General features: G+C 40.4%; 1 pseudogene; it reads right to left on the bottom strand.

The window, feature by feature from the left end:
- Positions 1–11,088: 11,088 nt before the first annotated feature.
- LOC108717606 lies at positions 11,089–21,011 on the bottom strand (annotated as a pseudogene).
- Positions 21,012–22,225: the final 1,214 nt, after the last annotated feature.

Raw genomic sequence — 22,225 nt, 5'->3', positions numbered from 1 at the left:
TGTCTAATTCTGGGCAGTGTCATTCTGTGGCTACTAAAGCAAATAAAGTTCTGTCTTGTACAAAAAAGGGCATTAACTCAAGGGATGAAAACATAATTATGTCTCTTTATAGGTCCCTGGTGAGGCCTCATCTGGAGTATGGGGGCAGTTTTGGACTCCAGTCATTAAGAGGGATATAAATGAGCTGGAGAGAGTGCAGAGACTAAGTGCAACTAAACTGGTTAGAGGGACGGAAGACTTAAATTAAGAAGGGAGACTGTCAAAGTTGGAGTTGCTAGAAAAAGTTGCTTGTGAGGGAACACGATTACTCATGATTATAAGTTCATTAGAGGGTATTATAGACAGATAGCAGGGGATATTTTTTTCCATAAAATGGATGACTCTGGACTGCGTTGACTGATTGCTTATTGACCCTGGGCCCTGGGCTGGGTTTTGGAATAATGAATTTGACAATGAGATTCAATGTTGATAAATGAAAAGTCATGAACTTGGGAAGTAAAAATATCCAAACCAAATATTTAATTCACTCACAAGAACGTTTCTCTATTTATTTTTGCATTGTCAGGTTTTAACTTGTAAGGAAAGAATAACAGGTCTATTTATTTTATTTTACTTTATTATTATTATTCTTATATTTTAATATTTTATGTTATCTGTATTTTCCTTTTTTTTATTATTTTTCATGTCAAATGTTCTGACCGTTATGCTTAAGAATATTTCTTTTGCTCCTTGTTGAAACATTGTATGTTTAACATATTGTCAGATTCTTGTATTTTAATGAAAATCTCAATAAAAAGAATTTCAAAAGAAAAAAAAATGAAAAAAAAATATCCAAACCACTTATACCCTTAAAGGGTACCTATCACAGCCAAAATCAAACACATATTAACAATCTGACCAGTACAAGCTAAACACATTTAATCAAACTACGTATATAGTTTTTTGAAAAAACTGCAGGTATTAAAAAAATCCCTTACTTTGTCAAATGGGTTCTTTCACTGAGGGAGGCCATACTGAGACTATAACAGAGACTATAATATGCAAATTTCAGGAGCATGCTCAGATTGTAACACTGCTTTGAGTATTCTACCAGAATGCCTTGTTTTAGTAAACTCCTCCACTAGAAGTATCAGGAGATTTCCCTATCTTGTCCCCTGCTGGTGATGTCATTATGCAAATGAAGGGCACACACTAACTTCCAGCAGGTGGCAGCACTACTGAACAGCAGCTAACACACAGGTTTGGCTGATTTGAAAATAGCTTAGAAGGGTTGATAAGCAACAAGGAATTTCAACTGAGCATGTGCGAGATTTCAGAGCTGCAGTTGGCTGGGAAGATATAGGTAGGAGGAGCCAGTGAAATCCAAGATGGCTGCCTCAGCTAGAACTGCAGGGGAGATAGGGGAGATCTTGCAGAAGGAATAGTGAGCTGATCATTTACATTATACAAGCAATTCCAACTGTTTTAAAAATCGGATTTCTTGAACTTTCACATAGTGTATTTACTTAGGAAATGATTTTGGTCATGATTGGTGCCCTTTAATGGGACTATATTAGGCAAATCCATTATGGAAAAGGACCTTGGAGTCCTTGTAGATGATAAACTTGGCTGTAGCAAGCAATGCCAGTCAGCAGCATCAAGGGCAAACAGGTGTTGAATTGTAGGGGTAGATTCATTGATTCATTCATTGTAGGGGTATAGATTTATTGGAGGAGAGGGTCAATCTCAGGGTCGAACTAGGCCAGCGGAACACTGGGAAAAAAACAGATGGGCCCTGCCGACCCAGACCCAACCCCTCCTGCAATATTCTCGCTCCCCTGCTGCCCTTCCCCTAAAAAGTCCATGAATCAGTGGTACAGGCTGATACATTAGATAGGTATAAGAAGGGGTTGGATGGTGTTTAGCAAGTGAGGGAATACAGGGATATGGGAAATAGCTCATAGTACAAGTTGATCCAGGGACTGGTCCCATTGCCATTTTGGAGTCAGGAAGAAATGTTTCCCCATCTGAGGCAAATTGGAGAGGCTTCAAATGGGTTTTTTACCTTCTCTCTATTGGACTAACCATTTATTGAGTTGCATACTGTCATTGGAAAACATGTTTTTTTTTTCAAAACACATCAGTTAATGATGCTGCTCCAGCAGACATCTGCACTGAAATCCAAAAGAGCAAACAGATTTTTTATATTATTTTTATATGTTTTAATTTTAAAATCTGACATGGGGTTAGACATGTTGTTAGTTTCCCAGGCGTTCTCAGTCATGTGATTTGTGCTTGTTCAATGCAGTCATGATTCTACTAAGCAATACAAACTTTGCTTTTCCGGTCAGTGCAGTCCATCCATAAGCATCTGGCTCTGTTTGCTGCTGAATCCAAGTTAGAGAGTAGAAAGGATGGACACTTACAACAATTTGGTGTTAAAAAGCTGCTTTTGTTGTGGAGTGCAAAATAGTAGACCAAACATTTCAAGGGCCTCCCGTCCCCTTTGTCAGTGGTACAGTGCACATAAATAATTCCATTTTACACAACCCCTTTTACATGCAATACAGCTCCATCCCTTAGCGTGCTGTAGCATCTCACATCATGCGTTGTCATGATACCCAGTGTCGTGATATCTCTTGTCTCTGTGTGAATACATCAAAATCTCGTGTGAATACATATGGGGAAGCAGTATTTGCCAACCACTAGTCGAGGACAGCCCCTAACTCAAACAAGTACAACTACAACTTTCAAGGTATCACTTTGTACGTAGCAATAAATAGGAGACAGTGATTACTGTGCACTTTGTCCATCAATTGGTTGTGCAAGTCTTATCATATCCTGGATTATAAACCACTGGGGCTCATTTATAAACTTTGCACAGGGCAGATTGGTTGGCACAGTGAATATATTTGCCCTGCGCATGGTTACATTTATAAAGCTGAATAAGAGTTGCAAATTATTTTTCACAATGCGGATATCTGTGAGCTTTTTAAATACGTAAAAAAATCGCAAGTCGCGAATATTTATGTGCACGCTCTGCGTTTTGAATTACGCCACAACATTGGTAGTGGAGAAAATATTCGCAAAGCATTTCGCAAATTGCGAATTTAAGTTAATGTCAACGATATTTTCGTGCACAGCAACCTCACACGGTGGGTGCGCTCATGCAAACACCCGTTTATTTTGCGAGCCATTTGCGAAAATTTATTCACAATGCAAATTTGCAGAAACCGGAAAGACGGGCAGAGCAGGGGAATATATTAGCTTTCAGGAAAAAGCATGGGCAATACAACCATTTGCAAATAAATATGAGCTGCACAAACTTTATAAATGACCCCCATTAAGTTTGCCCAGGAGCAGTAACCCCTTGAAACCAATAAGATGTTTCCATTTAAACAGGTGACTACTATATTCTACCTGCTGATTGGTTGCTATGGGTTACTGCCCCTGTGCAAACTTAGTGAGGCTCATTTATAAACTTCGAAAATGTATTCTCAATGCAAATTTGCAAAAACCAGAAAGCGTTCAGGAAAAAACATGGGCAATACAACCATTTGCCAATAAATATGCGCTGCTTGAACTTTATAAATAACCCCAGTGCCTTTTATTGAAGAACCACATATTAGAGATCAAAAATCTGTTTTTTTTATTCTATAGAATATTCTATTTTATATTCTGATAGACTATTCTCTTGACTGGAACAGCAGAATTTATAGTGAATGTGAAACAGAAGAGAATATCACAACTGTGAAAGCTCCTGGTACTGGCAAATAAGATTCTATAAATGTGATATTAGCCATTTAATGGGCTCTCATTATACCCCACCTTGTGCTTTTATTCTACCCCTTTAGTCGATGAGAGACACGGCTGGGATCCATTTAGCTCATTCCTTAGTGCGATTAATAATTTAGCTCAAGGTGAAAACAACAAATCAATACTTATGAGTAGATTGGTGCCCTGGGTAAAATGCGAGTGTTTTTAGAAGAGAAAAAAAGAAAGAAATGAGAAAAAATCCCAGTGACGTTAGGGAATAGTTATAAGGGGTGGCTGAGAATTGTAGCAGCTTGGGGGTTGCAAACTGATCTGCCTTTATATTGAGTATTATGATTATTTTTACATACTCTGTATACTGGGCTGATTTACGACAGATTTTGCAATAGTGCAGTTTTCCACAATCGAGCATTGCTTACGTTTTCTTACTTGTAATCAAAGCCAAATGTCTAGTGTTGCTTGGGACAGCAGCTTTAGGGGCTGCCATTGGGTGCCTACACATTATTTATACAGTATATAGTGGTGAAGCCAGAAGCAGAGGACCCTGCTCAGTCAGTCAGCATAGGGACCAAGCCCAACTCCTTGGCTCTGGGTTCCCCAGCAGAAAATGTTTTTGGGCCCCTCCACCTAAGTGTCACCGGCAACCCTCCCCACCAGTCCATAATGGGACCCCTTGCAGTCACAGGTTCTATTTTCCCTATAGTTAGTCCCCTGGTTACAGAAATTTCCCAGCATCCTCCATTAGATTAAACCCCACTGTAAGGGGGTTATTTACTATAAAATCGGACTTTTAAAAAATCACGAAATTGATTAAACCCCAAGGATGGAAAAGTCTGAATTAGAAAATCCAGCATCTCAGACCTGTAGAGGTTGCAATGGGAGAAGTTCCAACGATTTTTTGATGTGCGCTGGGTTTCGTGCAATACCCCAAAGTTTTTTGGCGTTTTTGGGCAAAAAAGCTTATGAAATCAGAGTTTTCAGGGTGAAAAATCCGAAAAAAATGTGAAAATCTGAAATTACCAGCATGGTAAAAACATTTCACCAATATACCAGTGAAAAAAAGTATATAACTATAAATGCTTATAGTTCCAATAGGGTTAATAAGATTAACCCTATAATGCTTGTTGGCAGGCAAGTGGAAAAAGGAGGGGAAAGGGTATTTCCAAATAACATGGAGAAAGAATTAACAATGTTAATGTTAGTATCCGATCATCATGGTACAAAAAAAAGCTAGCAATGCAGTCACCCACCCGACCAGTGTCGGACTGAGATGCCTGGGGCCCACCAGAAAACCTTTGGCCACAGGCCCACTCTCCAAAATAATTTTAATTTTTTTTTCATTCACTTTCTTTATTCTTTTTTTTTTTTTAACTTTCTGTTTATTAAAGTTAACACACAAATTTGACAGAATGCAATTTTTTGTCCTGTTTACACATACATCAATAAAATTTTACTGAGACACATTCTCGCCTATCGCATTATTTCCCTTATACAAACCCATTTATGTGTTAACAAATTTATAACATTTCCTTATAAAGGGGGAGAAGAAGAGGGGGGAAAAGGTGGGGGGGTGGGGTTGCCAGTCATGATAAATCTTATACGCATTCTCTTTAATATAGGTATTTATAGAAGCTTTTACCATTATCTTGTGAATATTCTCCCACCTGGGCCCACCGGGAGTTTTCCTGGTATCCCGGCGGGCCAGTCCGACGCTGCACCCGACACATAACACAAAAGGTGATACTTACCTCAACCCGGCCCATAATCAAATTGCGACTTGTGTTCTAGAAGAATTCTGCTGAGAGAATGGTGCCAGCACACTACCGGACGTACGTTTCGCGCGGTTAAAGCTTAATGAATTACCAGTTCATTTAAAATCAACTGGTTAATGTGGAATGATTACAGGTGGATAATAACTTGGGTGAAAGCTCTAAAATTATATTTACATCAATTTCCCCATGAATAGATATTTATTGGACACACTATAGTTCTTTACATTCTAGCTGCAAACAACTACTTCTCTAGGGGTTATACCAGTGATGGAACTACCTGGGCCGCCGGGGGTAACAATGTAGCCAGCCCTGTACCCCTTTGGGGCATGTCATTGACTACATTATGGATGAATTTTCTCGATTGTGCCCTTCTAGAGGAGAGGAAACACATGCCCGGGGTCACTTTTTTTCGAACACCCCTAAAACAAAGCTCTGGGAGCACTCAATAGAAAACATCTCATCAATCAGAAATCTCACCTTGATCATATTTACCTCTTAGCCGGCGGTAAGGCAGCACAAGGTTTGAGAAAATATCATTAATTATAGATAGAAGAATGGAAGAATTCAGCTTTATAAAGGAAACAATAAAGCATCCATTCAACAAGGTTATTTGTGCTGTTCCTTATCATTTCTACTCCAAGAGACCACTACACACTGATTGAATAAAACCCAAACTGCTGTTTATCTAAAAATGAAAATATGATTCCATGGAATGAAAGCTACTGTACATCAAACAAAAGCCGGAACCACATCTTTTGCCTGGGATGTCTGTGATTCCATCATCATCATCATCATCATCACTGCTCAGTCTCCAGAGCCATAAAATACACACAATAATGGGCTTTTATTAGCATAGCTGAGTATTCTCCTTATTCCATAAATCACAGTGAGAGAAAGAAATGCTTTATTTACCCAGCGGCAAGGAAATGTCATCTGGGGAAAAAGCTTGTTCCAGAGAGAGATAATGATAAGGTAGCAGGAGATTATGAAGAAATTGTAATTATACATGAAAGCGTGGGAGAGAAGACACCGGGCTAATACCGAGTAGCTGTGACCATACAAGGTAATTGCCCCCCGTGGAATACAGTGTAGTGGCTACATGAAAGGATGAATTGGTAATTGAGGTGGGAAAGGTTTCCTGTACGTGTTTGTGCATTCCCACCTCTCCCCAGGAGCAAGGCCAGAAACTCAAGCGCTTGTCACTCTTTTATATTTCCTCGATAAGAAAGAAACTTTTGCACACTGCTCACCATTATGTTGGCCCTTGTATATAAATCCTGGAATAGAACTGCAGCCAATTACATTAAAGGGGATGTGAACCCTAAGAATAAAATGTTGTCTAATGGAAGAAAATGTTGTTCCCAGCATCTTTCCAGTATATGTTTATTAAATTGTTATGTCACATAAGAGTTGCCCTCCTAACTGATTTCTAGAAGTATAGCTGGTATATCAGGCAAACTGGTAACCTTTTTTCCATTGTCATCTTGCCTACAATTGCCCTTCTGTCGCCATCATCCCTACTATCACCCTCTTGCCTACTGTCTTAATCTTCCATAATGTTCTTGACCTATTGTCTTCATCTTGCCCTACTATCACCCTCTTGCCTATTGTCTTAGTCTTGCCATACTGTCTCCATCTTGATTTATTGTCTTCATCTTGCCCTACTATCACCATCTTGCCCTGCTGTCACCATATTGCCCTACTATCACCATCTTGCCCTATTGTCTTCATCTTGCCCTACTGTCACCATCGTGTCTGCTGTCTACATCTCGACCCACTATCACTATCCTCCCAACTGTCTCCACCTTGCCACACTATCACCATGTTGCCCTACTTTTTCCATTTTCCAAACTATCACCATATCCCTACTATCTTAATCTTCCTCTACTTCCACCATCTTACCCTACTGTTTCCTTCTTGCCCTACTATCACCATCCTCCCAACTGTCTCCATCTTGACCTACTATCACCATTTTTCCTGCTGTCTCCATCTTGCCCTGCTGTTACTATTTTGCTATCCTGTCTCCATCTTGCCCTACTATTACCATCTTCCTTACTGTTTCCAACTTATCCTACTATCATCATCTTCCCTACTATGTCCAACTTACCCTACTATAACCATCTTCCCTATTGTCTCCAACTTACCCTACTATTACCGTCTTCCCTACTGTCTCCAACTTACCCTACTATTACCACCTACTTTCTCTGCCTTGCCCTACTGTGTCTATCTTGCCCTTCTATTGCCATCTTTCCCGCTTTTGGTAATAGGTCTTGGCAAAGCTGTGGTTGTTGGAAAGAAAAGGCATGAGCTGTAAGCGAGGCATAAGATCCCTGGAACCTTTCCTTGATAAGTAGTCAGAATCATGTGCAGTACAAAGGAATTAACAGAATACAGTTTGGCAACAGCTGATCCAGAGAATGGAGTAAGTATTTGCTATTTATAATGTCAAAGTGACAAGAACGTCTCAATGCTGCCTGCCACATGGCTTTTAGGAAAACCGATATGTGTTGCCTTAATGGCTGCTTGGCTCAATTCAAGGCTTTTACTATATACCTATATATTATGTCCAACCGATTCCAATTCCATTGTGTCAATTACTCACATAAAAAGAGCAACTATACAAACCCTGCACAGTGTCGGGGGGGGGGGAACTCTGCTTTAAAGGGTTTCCATGTGCAATGAATCTATGTTTACATGTTTACTGCGGCATTTTAGTAAGGAATTAAATGTACTTTACAGTGTGACATTACTGCTCTTTATCTTACTGCTGATCTTTTCATGCACATCAGTATAACCGGGCAGCCCTGCTTTAGAGACGTTGTACAGAGAGTGTTGTACTTGAGGAATCCATTAAAACTGAATTGAAACAAATGATGGTGCCGTTTTTCCTTTGCGCAACAGCAGGAATTACCTTTAGAGAATGTCATTAAGTTACTGTTCAGGGTTTTGTGCAATATGTGTGTGTGGCTTGTGAGCCAAGGAATGAAGCTAAATTGCTACGGTTTAATCTGCGTGTGTAACAATGACCAGGGATAATGTTTGTTTAGCACATTGGTCATTTCCATTGACAAATGACAATCCAATATGTCTGCTGGGGAAATCAAGGAATTTCCTGAACTCTGCTGTGTGCGACCAACCCATTCCAATAATCATCATTAAATACGTCACCATCACAGTGTTGTACAATAAATAAGCACCAAATATTCTCCATTTTTCATTTTATTAAAAGAAACATCCCCACTTTACCCAATCATTAATTATTAGATTAATATATTTATATACACATTGTATTGTCCATCCATTTACATTTCTACTGATGCTGAATAATAACCAGGTCCCGATTTGCGGCAAGGCCGCATAGGCCCGGGCCTAGGGCAGCAAAAAAATAGGGGCGGCATGCCGCCCAGCCGCATTATGGGGACGCGTGCGCTGGGAAGGGGAGGTGAGGTGGGCGCTAGGACCGCGCGGCCGCCTGGTCGGACCGCGCGGCCTAGGGGCGCCGCTCTTTGAAATCCGGCGCTGATAATAACATCAAAATAAAGGGAGTTGTAGTTTAATAAAACTAGAGGATTGAACAATGGACATTTGTCCGTTTCATATTTATCCTTTAGCTTGGAGGCATTGCATTTATAGATAAAGCACTGCTAACAATATATTAACAGAACAGAGACAAGTGACCTCCTGAGCTCTCAAAGAACAATTCCATTCATCACTATGTTTTCACTGATGTAGTTATTTAGCAACTCGAGTGCCAAAGATTACCCAACACTGATGATTAATACCTGTGATTGTAATCGGCACCATCTCTCCCTACTATACCTGCTATCCCTCAGTCACACTTCCTTCCCAGAGACTATTATCCACTGTTACTATAGGCACCATCTCTCCCTACTATACCTGCTATCCCACAGTCACACTCCCTTCCCAGAGACTATTATCCACTGTTACTATAGACACCATCTCTCCCTACTATACCTGCTATCCCACAGTCACACTCCCTTCCCAGAGACTATTATCCACTGTTACTATAGGCACCATCTCTCCCTACTATACCTGCTATCCCACAGTCACACCCCCATTCCTAGAGACTATTATCCACTGTTACTATAGGCACCATCTCTCCCTACTATACCTGCTATCCCACAGTCACACTCCCTTCCCAGAGACTATTATCCCACTGTTACTATAGGCACCATCTCTCCCTACTATACCTGCTATCCCACAGTCACACTCCCTTCCCAGAGACTATTATCCACTGTTACTATAGGCACATCTCTCCCTACTATACCTGCTATCCCACAGTCACACTCCCTTCCCAGAGACTATTATCCACTGTTACTATAGACACCATCTCTCCCTACTATACCTGCTATCCCACAGTCACACTCCCTTCCCAGAGACTATTATCCACTGTTACTATAGGCACATCTCTCCCTACTATACCTGCTATCCCACAGTCACACTCCCTTCCCAGAGACTATTATCCACTGTTACTATAGGCACCATCCCTCCCTACTATACCTGCTATCCCACAGTCACACTCCCTTCCCAGAGACTATTATCCACTGTTACTATAGACACCATCTCTCCCTACTATACCTGCTATCCCACAGTCACACTCCCTTCCCAGAGACTATTATCCACTGTTACTATAGGCACCATCTCTCCCTACTATACCTGCTATCCCACAGTCACACCCCCATTCCTAGAGACTATTATCCACTGTTACTATAGGCACCATCTCTCCCTACTATACCTGCTATCCCACAGTCACACTCCCTTCCCAGAGACTATTATCCCACTGTTACTATAGGCACCATCTCTCCCTACTATACCTGCTATCCCACAGTCACACTCCCTTCCCAGAGACTATTATCCCACTGTTACTATAGACACCATCTCTCCCTACTATACCTGCTATCTCACAGTCACACTCCCTTCCCAGAGACTATTATCCCACTGTTACTATAGGCACCATCTCTCCCTACTATACCTGCTATCCCACAGTCACACTCCTTTCCCACAGGCTGTTATCCCACTTACTGAGCCTGGGAGTATTGGATGCAGATAAAGTGCTTGTTGGATTAAGCACGTGGGCAGAAGGTGCAGACACACCAGCTTAGTTGAATCTCATAAAGTTCTGTACAAGTAAATATTGATTTTCATGTAATCTCCAGTGACATGGTGGCTGAAACACAGTTGTCGTTCCTGCCTAAAATCAGAATCCTGCCATTTTACTCACCCTTAAAGGACGCTGATAATGAAGGCAGCAATTTGCACTGTGGGAGATATTGCCATATAGGAGGATTTATTTCTCTCTTGCAGAAAGGAGATATCAGCTACTATTAGTGCTGGTGTAGCTGCCAATTGCAAGCAGTGCACTCAGGCTTTAACTTAATAGAAGTCCAATGTTTTATGTGGAACTGGCTCCATAACTATTCAACATATATCACAGAAATCCAATTACTGGGACATCTGTCACAACCCCTTCACTGTATCATCTGTTTGCCTAAAGCAGGCAGAGTATTACAGGTACTTAAATGTACAACACAGGCTTCCCCTTTTATCCACATTGTGGCACATTTCCCGAGGGCCCCAGGGATGTGATGGAGTTTACACAACAAGTACAGGAACGAATGTGGCCCCCTCTCTCTTGGTGACTTTCTGGTTATGCTTGAATGTTATTGGGACAAATCCTTCTCCATCTTCAGTGAGTATAATCCACATGGATCCTAGGGGAACAAGCAGAGGCACATGTAGTAATTGTCATGCATATGTTCAGTCATTCGATATTAGGGGGCCGATTCACTAACTTCGAGTGAAGGATTCGAAGGTAAAAAACCTCGAATTTCGACGTTTTTTTTGGGCTACTTCGACCATCGAATGGGCTACTTCGACCTTCAACTACGACTTCGAATCGAAGGATTCGTAGTAAAAATCGTTCGACTATTCGACCATTCGATAGTCGAAGTACTGTCTCTTTAAAAAAAACTTCGACCCCCTAGTTCGCCATCTAAAAGCTACCGAAGTCAATGTTAGCCTATGGGGAAGGTCCCCATAGGCTTGGCTAACTTTTTTTGATCAAAGGATATTCCTTCGATCGTTGGATTAAAATCCTTCGAATCGTTCGATTCGAAGGATTTTATCGTTCGATCGAAGGAATTATCGAACTATCTGCGCTAAATCCTTCGACTTTGATATTCGAAGTCGAAGGATTTTAATTCCTAGTCGAATATCGAGGGTTAATTAACCCTCGATATTTGACCCTTAGTGAATCGGCCCCTAGGTATTGCTTTACCTTGAGGTTGCAGGTCTAAGATTCCAGCATGTTATTACTGGGGAAGTGTTGTCTACCAATAAGATTAAGTCAGACCTCAACTGTTTTAGAGTTTATATATATATATATATATATATATATATATATATATATATATATATATATATATATATATAGTTTCTTGTTGAATTGGACAGCACTCCCGTCTTCAGTAATTACCCAGGTGCAAGGTAAAAAATATCGAAAAAAGACCAGCAGCACTGGGGTTTTCATACAAAACACAATGTATGTGCATAACCGACGTGACGTTTCGGTCCCCACTGGGACCTTTTATATATATATATATATATATATATTATATATATATATATATATACACACACATACACAGTGTATATAAATGGTTATAGATATTTACATAAAGGAGGATCATGCAGAACCCTCCAGTTATAGCTCAGCAACAGCTGGAGGGCTGCAGTTTTACATAGTATTACTGTGTTAATGTTTTTTAATATTACAAACCCCCGTCGTTAGTGTGCCCCTCCGTTTTCTGACACCACCCTGTTTGTCTGTAAAAGATTAAGTTTGCTATGAAATACACATAAAACATTTAATAGAATTTCTTATAGATTTATGTTTTCGCTCTTTTTTAGTTTGCCAGGTGAATCCGCCTCGCAGCCAGGCATTGGTTCGAATGGATGATCGCTGGATGGGTCAGAATAGAAATGTAAACGAGAAAAAAAATATTAATAATAATAAAAGTTTTGCATCAGTAGCAATCTCCTTTCTGATTGGAGTGGTGACCAGCCAACCAATAAAGAGAAAGAATTTTATATTTCCTATAGTGAGGTAGAAAAGAATGTCAATGCAAAATCTCACCGGCAAATAAAAAAGGATTTCTTATTTTGACTGTCTATAGCACACTGAGAGGCCGATTCACTAACTTCGAGTGAAGGATTCGAAGTAAAAAAACTTCGAATTTCGAAGTTTTTTTTGGGCTACTTCGACCATCGAATGGGCTACTTCCACCTTCGACTACGACTATCAAAGGATTCGAACTAAAAATCGTTCGACTAATCGACCATTCGATAGTCGAAGTACTGTCTCTTTAAAAAAAACTTCGGCCCCCGTAGTTCGCCATCTAAAAGCTACCGAAGTCAATGTTAGCCTATGGGGAAGGTCAACTTTTTTTGATCGAAGGATATTCCTTCGTTTGTTGGATTTAAATCCTTCGAATCGTTCGATTCGAAGGATTTAATCGTTCGATCGAAGGAATAATCCTTTGATCGTTCCATCGAACTATCTGCGCTAAATCCTTCGACTTCGATATTCGAAGTCGAAGGATTTTAGTTCCTAGTCGAATAGCGTTAATTAACCCTCGATATTCGACCTGTAGTGAATCGGCCCCTGAGAGTTGATTTATAGGGATGCCCTGAATCAACTATTTTGGATTCGGCTGAACCCCCAAATCCTTCGCAAAAGATTCGGCCAGATACCGAACCAAATCAAAATCCTAATTTCTATATGCAAATTAGGTGTGGGAAGGGTAAAAAAACATTTTTTACTTCCTTATTTTGTGACAAAAACTCATGTGATTTCCCCTCCCACCCCTAATTTGCATATGGAATTCGATTCAGCCAGGCCAAAGGATTCGGTCGAATCCGAATCCTGCTGAGAAAGGCCGAATCCTGGCCAAATCCCGAACCGAATCCTGAATTTGGTGCATCCCTATTGATCTATAATGAAATTTTAATGATATAAAAGACGGATACATGACGACTATGTGAATTCTAGTGGCAAACACAATTTCATTTCAATGCTGGTGAGTTGGAAAACATCCTGCACCGATCTTAGGTGAAGCTTTCCATGGCTAAGGAGGATGGTCCTCTTCTCCGAGGCTCCTTCATGGGCAGGATCCTGAGTACAAATGATACCATATAAGGCTATAGCTGAACTCAAAGATGTAGTCTTGGCAAGTAACCCGTAGCAATGTTTACTTTTACACAGAAGACCAGTAAATGCTGCTTATTGGTTACTTTAAGTTTTGCATCTGTTATTTTATACCCAAAAGCCCACAAGATAGATATAAATAATGAAAGGTTATTCTTGCCAAAGACAGGCAATATGTGGGAGAGATTGACTCATTGCTGAATAAAGTGATATTTCTAGAAAACATGGATTCACACTGGTTCCAGGCAGGATAATTTAAACAGGGTTTAGGGTTTGGGGACACATTTCTGCAAACACTTTGACAGATATATATTAACCACTGCATAAGGCTGCTCTACAATCCCCAGTGTACAGCAAATCTATGCAGCCGGCCAAGCCAGTCTAAAGTTTCAGCTTGTCAATAGCAGCAATGATCCAGGACTTCAAACTTGTCACAGGGGGTCACCATCTTGGAAAGTGTCTGTGACACTCACATGCTCAGTGGGCTCTGATTGGCTGTTGAGAAGCTAAGCTTAGGGCTCGTCACTAATTATCCAGCAGAAAATGAGCTTCCCCTGTAATATAAGCTGATGCTACAGGTTTGCTGATTATTAAATTCTGAAGCTAATTGCACTGGTTTCTGTGCTGCCATGTAGTAATTATCTGTATTAATTACTAATCAGCCTTATATTGTGACATTTCTATTCTATGTGTACTGTATATTGTGAGTGGGTCCCTAAGCTCAGTAAGTGACAGCAGCACAGAGCATGTGCAGTGAATCAGCAGAACAGAAGATGGGGAGCTACTGGGGCATCTTTGGAGACACAGATCTTTACTGCTAAAGGGCTGTGGTTGCCTTGGGCTGGTACAGAAGCACAAAACATCATGTACAACCTTTCTAGCTACTTTTTTAGTTAAGCTTTAGTTTTTCTTTAACCGAAGGGTCAGGGCTAAGCACCCAAACCAACCATACATAGCGGTGAGAGTTTGAGTGATGAAGGTCCCCTCTTTTATACTAAACAGGTAGGAGCATATTGTGTTTTGCTTATCTTGCCCAGCTCCCAACTTAGAGACACTGTATATGGCCAGTTGGGTGACACTTGTGAATTATAACCAGGCCGCGAGTGGCCAGTTACAAGGGGTGGTAACAAGGGGGGGGGTTACAAAAGGCGCCTCTTGTAACTTTAAGAGACAAATTTCTGGGTTTTAACCCAGAAATTTGGCTTTACCAGTGCACAGAGTGCTATTGCTCGTATTGCACTAGCGATGCCGCCCCCCCCCCCATTTGACCTGCTTTGATGCTGATGTTTTAAGTGTGGAGCGGTGGGGGGGACTGTATCAGCCCCTGATTGTAACAAGCACTTGAATTATTGCCTAGGAGAACCTGCATTTCCCTGGAAGCACAATCTGAAGGACACAGCAGGAGAAATTGGTGGGCAGAACATATGGATGCTGAACACAAGAAACTGTACAGCCCTATATATTGTACAGATATTCTTATACTCTACGGGGGTTATTTATTAAAGTCCGAATTTATATCAATATTTTCTGCTACAAACATTAAGGGGCAGATGTATGAAGGGTCGAATATCGAGGGTTAATTAACCCTCGATATTCGACTAGGAACTAAAATCCTTCGACTTCGAATATCGAAGTCGAAGGATTTAACGCAAATCCTACGATCGAACGATCGAAGGATTATTCGTTCGATCGAACGATTAAATCCTTCGAATCGAACTATTCGAAGGATTTTAATCCAACGATCGAAGGAATATCCTTCGATCAAAAATTCTTAGGCAAGCCTATGGGGACCTTCCCCATAGGCTAACATTGAGTTCGGTAGCTTTTAGCTGCCGAACTAGGGGGTCGAAGTTTTTTTTAAAGAGACAGTACTTCGACTATCGAATGGTCGAATAGTCGAACGATTTTTACTTCAAATCGTTCGATTCAAAGTCGTAGTCGTAGTCGAAGGTCGAATTAGCCCATTCGATGGTCGAAGTAGCCCAAAAAACACTTCGAAATTCGAAGTTTTTTTAATTCGAATCCTTCACTCGAGCTTCATGAATCGGCCCCTAAGCTCGAGTGAAGGATTCGAATTAAAAAAAGAATAGCGCACTTGTTGAATATACCACCACTTTAAAAGGTTCACCATAAAAAGGTTGTTCACCTTTGAGTCAACTTTTAAAGAGGCAGATTTATCAAAGGTTGAATTTTAAAATTCCCCTAAACTCCCATAAATTCGAAATTCTACAAATCGAACTTTATAAAATCTAATTTTTCAAACTCAGACGAATTGAAATGACCTGAAAACTCGAATCGAATTTGGGTAACTCCCTAGTTGAATTTGACAGTTTTGACCATAAAAAAATTTAGAAAATTAGTATTCTAATTTTAAATTCGACCCTTGATAAATCTGCCCCTTAGTATCATGAAGGGTGTGATATTCCAAGCAACGAGCAGTTGGCTTTTATAGTTCATTATTTGTGGTTTTGTAATTATTTCACTTCTTGTACAGCAGCATTTTGTTGTCTATCTGGTTGCTAGGGTCCAAATTACCCAGCAACACGGTAGGGTATGAATGAGGCACTAGAATATGAATAGGAGAGGGCATAAATACATACCACCCAACATTTTGTAAATAGAAATTCATCATCATTTATCATCATCATCATTTATTTATATAGCGCTTTCAAGATACGCAGTGCTTTTCAAGATACACAGTGATGTTCGCTTTACAAAATGTGGCAAGTGATGAAAGTTTGAACACATTTCTGTGGTTTTTATGTGTTATTATAGTTTTGCTAATGAAGGTGAATTGCCCTCTAAGCTGCAAGTTACAGAGAGAAACCTACTTGTCTTAAATTGTTACAATTGTTTCTTTGCTTATCTTAAATTGTTACAAATGTATCTAAGTGCGCCTGCCAGGTATTCTGGGCTCTAAAAGCCAATTGTAGTTAAAACGGGAGAGTTGAGAGGTATGTGAATGGAAAGATAAAGTAATGAAAAAGCCACAATAATAATAACATTTGGCTGCCAGGGTCAGTGACCCCCATTTAAAAGCTGGAAAGGTGTAAGAAGTTAGCAAATTATTCAAAAACCTATACATATAGGGGCTGATTCACTAAGGGTCGAATATCGAGGGTTAATTAACCCTCGATATTCGACTGGGAATTGAAATCCTTCGACTTCGAATATCGAAGTCGAAGGATTTAGCGCAGATAGTACAATCGAACGATAATTCCTTTGATCGAACGATTAAATCCTTCGAATCGAACGATTCGAAGGATTTAAATCCAACGATCGAAGGAATATCCTTCGATCAAAAAAACTTAGGCAAGCCTATGGGGACCTTCCCCATAGGCTAACATTGAGTTCGGTAGCTTTTAGATGGCGAACTAGGGGGTCGAAGTTTTTTTTTATAGAGACAGTACTTCGATTATCGAATAGTCGAACGACTTTTACTTCGAATCCTTAGATAGTCGTAGTTGAAGGTCGATGTAGCCCAAAAAAACTTCGAAATTCAAAGTTTTTTTTACTTCGAATCCTTCACTCGAAGTTAGTGAATCGGCCCCTAAAAAAAATAAATAAGAGCAATTGAAATGTTGCTTACAATTGGCTTTCTATAACATGATAAAAGTTGAACCATCCCTTTAACACCTAATGATCACAGAGAGGTTTGGCAAGGCTACTCCTCTCAGCTTCAGCTCCACCACTGGATTCTGCAGCAGGTCTCCATGGGCAGGTAGATGTCAGTATACGGGGGAATGAAAGAGTATTTGCTTCCAGTAGCATCACTAATTAATGTCATGCCTTTGGAGCCACAGGTGCCTCAATAGCAAACACCTCTCTGTAAAGGGTCCTATATGGATCAAGATTTTATTCATTCTCCATTATTTTCCTACTTTGGCTAGTTATACTATAAATTAAAGGACATGTAAAGGTAAAAATATAAAATCCAATTTTTACTTTCTTTAATGAAAAAGAAACCTATCTCCAATCCAACAGCAGGGGGAGCCCCCGCCTTACTTTCCAGCCATGCAGAACTCAAGCAGCTTTGTTTGTTTCCCTGTAGAGCAGTCGGCGACTGTGTAGAGATCTGTATTGGATTTTATTTTTGCCTTTACATCCCCTTTACTGTTGCCAACTGCAGCTGCAGGGACAAAGATCATGGAGCCAGATTGAAACAGATTAATTTGGATTCTATTCGGAGGATTATTTTGCTGCAGCCACTGGTTCTGCAGAGTTGGAGAAAGTTTGTATTAAACAATACAAAAACTATAAAATCCACATTAGATTACATGACAACACAGGACCCAGTGCAGTCTGTATATTCTGATTATTAATCAGTCTTGTTGTATCGGCTTCTGGCAGATATTATTTGACTTGTGCTGTTTTGATAATTTATGATGATCCCTAAGCAGCCCAGACCCCACTGAGCATGTGCACAGTCTTGGTCTTGCAATGATGTTCAACAAAGTTACAAGATGGTGACCCCCTATGGCCAACTTTGAAAGCATAAATGATTTGTTTGATTAGGCTTGTGGTGCAGTAAGTTCATGTTTATGTTTAGTATACAAAATACAGCATTTCTAACATTATTCTATTTTAGACTTTACTTCCCCTTTAAATCACATTTTGTCAGTGTAACATTTTATTTCACTTGGTCATTTCTGTTCTGTTGTCATTGTGTTTTCTTTTTTGTTGTTTCTGATTCGCTCAAGCACATTTTGGCAAAATCTCCCTAACCATTGATAACATTGTTGCAAATTGTTCCAGCGGAGTTTAGTAACACTGGCGGCATCCGATTAGCCGAGGGCTCCTCCCGAGGTGAAAGGCGTTAAAGGCAGAAGTGAGAGCCAAGACCAGGGAGCTTAGCTTGGGTTCTGGATATAGGGTGCCGAACGTGACAATAGTATTTTCAAAATTTAACTTAGGTAAGTAGGCAATATGGTTGAAAACCATAGAGGAAATAATGGTGACCAACTGCAAACTTGCTTATACTATTAACATTAGTGACACAATAAAAAAAGGAGAACAAAAACCTTTCTAGAGAGCCATCTTTACCGCCACCGAAACTGAACCCAATCTGATGTGTGTTCCATACCAGCAAAATCTTGCTCTCTATTTACAACAGCTTGTAAGAGAAGATTAAGATGGTGAGCTTGAATCCCACCAGCTACTCAGCTTCTTCTAAACAGGTAAAGAAAACAGAGCAGATTTGGGGGCCAAACTGGTGCCAACTGTCACCTACTACTGGGGCTTTAATTCTCCATTAATTTTTCTTGCCTCTGCTGTTTTCGAAGCAATGAACCTTTCAAAGCACTCAGATATGTGAATGCCATGACACCCTTTGAATATTCTTTAAGAGATTTTACTGGATGACCCTGAAGCTAAATAATAATAATTATATAGTAATTGTAAACAATTGCAAAGAACCCCAGGATGCATTTACCTCAAACAAACAAATAAACCACAGAAAAAAAACCAACAGCCTTGGCCACTATTTGCTATACCTGATACGTGATGACTAGATAATGAGGATCTTCCAGAGGTGGGGATGGTTGGCTTTTCATACAATTTCTTAACAGATATCCAGCAGTGTGAATCCCATAAGCTTGATTCATGGTTTTCAAGGTTCCTGGTTATGGAAATATCTTCCTCTTTGCTATAACCTTCGGAATTATTTGTCAGTAATTGGGGTGTTTATCCTGTGTAATTCTCACACAATTCCTTGGAGACCAATCTGTTTAATTTGCTTCAGCGCCTGCAGTTCTCCATATTCATTTCCCTTCTGTTTTTAGGCCCATCATCAAGGTTTTCCAGACTTACAAAAGAGTCAGTCACCATTCTGCTTTCATCGAAGTCACTGAGACTTGATGTTGGGCTTGGGTCGCAACTGGTGCTCCTCAACGATTTAGTGAGCTTTCTACGAACCATGGGCAATTGAATACCTATATTGCTGGGCACCAAAAGTTCTTTATTTAGCATATGCTCATCATAAAAGTCTTTATTTTCCATGGCTGGCACATTGGGAGAACCATCAAGTCTTTGGTGGTTAAGTAAATGAAGTACTTTTCAGAAACAGACAATGGCATCAGAACGGCATTGTTAGATCTTTGCTTGCCACCAAAACAAGTAAAGTCCTGACTGTCAGAAAACACACCCCTTTGACTTGTTCAATTTCCTCAAATTTGATTTGTTGAACATTCGGCATGAAGGAAGGAGCTATTGGACAGATCACCACAAGGTTACAGATATTGGAAGACACTGCCACTCTTTGAGAATTGGCATCAAGAACCAATATGTCAGCCATCAAAATACCGGGTATGGATACTTTCCTGGTAGTTGTTGAATTGTTATCAAAGGACACAATAATCAGTCTAGATGAGCTTATCTGATTTATAGCTGTGAAGCTATTGTGTGGCAAGTGAGCCAAAGGACTGGGGTCAGACTTACGGTGTCTTGCCAGGATGTGAGGAACATCGGCAGGAGCCAAAGAAGAAACCCTCTGTAAGTCAACTGGCTCTGATTTCCCTGATTCTACAGACATCCTCCTGTTTTCTCTGAACAGTTCACGGTCTAATGCCAAGAGGGATGATTGTAGAGTTGGGACTTCTGAAATAATATCCTTGTTGCCATAACAATCTGCCGCAGGAATCTCAGTTGTGACAGCAACATGGTTTCTGGTGATTGGCTGAATGGCATAGATTTTAGTGTCAATATCAAACACTGGGCAAAAGGTACAGGGATTTAAGGTTTTCTGAGCATCATCCCATATGTAAGAGTAAAGAGCACTTTCAACAGCCACGAAACAACATGACTAGCCTCTTTATTCCAGCATGCACAGCACATAGCATCAATGCCTTTAATATCTGCCTTAACACAGGCATTTTCATGATATCTTTGCTTGGATGCAACACACAGCCTTGTGCCTGCACAGGGCAAGGATCATCCACCTCACAAGTGTGTACAACAACTAACTTGTTCTTCTCCTGAGGGCTGTAGAACAGTTGCCAAATTGTAACGTGTTTCTTGTGCTGAACAGCCAACATGGCTGGAGCGTTGGTTTCAGAAACTGGTCCCCAGTAAAGGCCATAAACATGTTCAAAGTGCCCAATAATCACAGAGTTCCCAACTGTAGGTTCTTCAAACTCAGCAGCCTCTATTGCTGTCAACACAACCTGATGACCATCTGTCCAGGCTAAACCGTACACAGGATGGATTGCTTGGTGTAGAGCGTTGAGGCCATTTCTTAAAAGTTTTGCCTTTCCTAAATCCATGTTATGTGAATGGAATTTGAGGTCTCCAGGGTGAGTTTCTGCTACTGATTATAGCAGATAATGGTAACTGCTGCACATACCATAACTTAGATCTGGTTTACGGCTAGCATTGCTATGTTTATTTTCCTCTAGGGAAGAGTACACATCCCCTAGGTAGCCTAAGAAAAGGTTCAGCCAATTACACTTCATTGACATTGCCCAGGAAAACTCTGTGTCGAGATTAAGTATGCTGTATACTAAATATAACACTGTAATGCTTTAACCCGTTTCTGAAAGATCATTTCAAGTGTAGGAGATTATGGGTTGGTGTGACATAAGACTAAAGCTGGCCATAGATGTTGAGATTTTTAAAAGATCCGATCCTCATCGTGAGACAACTATTTACTCTGAACGATCGTACGATCGTACGAACTAAAAAGACCAATTTGCCAGGAAAACAAAGGGGAGCTGCCTGCTTGGCCCTGCAAACATAGATAGATTGCACTGGGACCGACAAAGATTTTTTGACCTGGCCGATCAATTTCCTGACAGATGTCGGACTAAAAATCGTAAGATGTACCATCGTTCCGATCCCACTAACCGCACGATAATTTCAAAGGATTGGTTGGACTTCGCTAAAATCGGTCGTTCGGCAAGAAGAATCGTCACGTCTATGGGGAGCTTAACACATGTGAGATTTAAAAGTCTTTAGAGGTTTAAATTAGACTAGAAAAATGGCACCAGAATTCATGGTACTTTGTTTCCTGTTAGGGTTTTTGTTCAGCAGTGGAAGGAAAATGTTAGATCAGTCATAATTAGAGTAATTAGAGACAACACCAAATGACATGAAGTCAGCATACAAAGTAAATTCTTTAATGGTGGTAGGTTTGCCACTTGGCCGGTATTATGCTTGGTGCCAATGTTATTAATAGGAAAAAACGTCATGAATATAGGAAAGCCAGTATTTTTTTCCAGAAAAGGTGGCAACCCTAAGGCCTAAGCTGTGTCAACAATAAAGGTACCAGGTCTCTTTTGGTTTCTTGTTCGAGCCCAGCACAGTCAACCAAGATCCAGGCACATATGGCCACCCAAGGGTCCCTTGTTACCAGCCAGTAGTCATGCAGGTATGTACTAACAAGCCAAATGTGTTGTATATGCATAATGTGTGTGATTAGCTGCCTCCATCTACAGTTTGGTGTCAAGTATCCTTTAGAGTAGCCGTTCCCATTATTATT

Source organism: Xenopus laevis, chromosome 5S (assembly GCF_017654675.1).
Source record: "Xenopus laevis strain J_2021 chromosome 5S, Xenopus_laevis_v10.1, whole genome shotgun sequence".
Lineage (NCBI taxonomy): Eukaryota > Metazoa > Chordata > Amphibia > Anura > Pipidae > Xenopus > Xenopus laevis.
The sequence above is the reverse complement of the archived record's forward strand: the minus strand, read 5'-3'. Positions and strand labels throughout refer to the sequence as shown.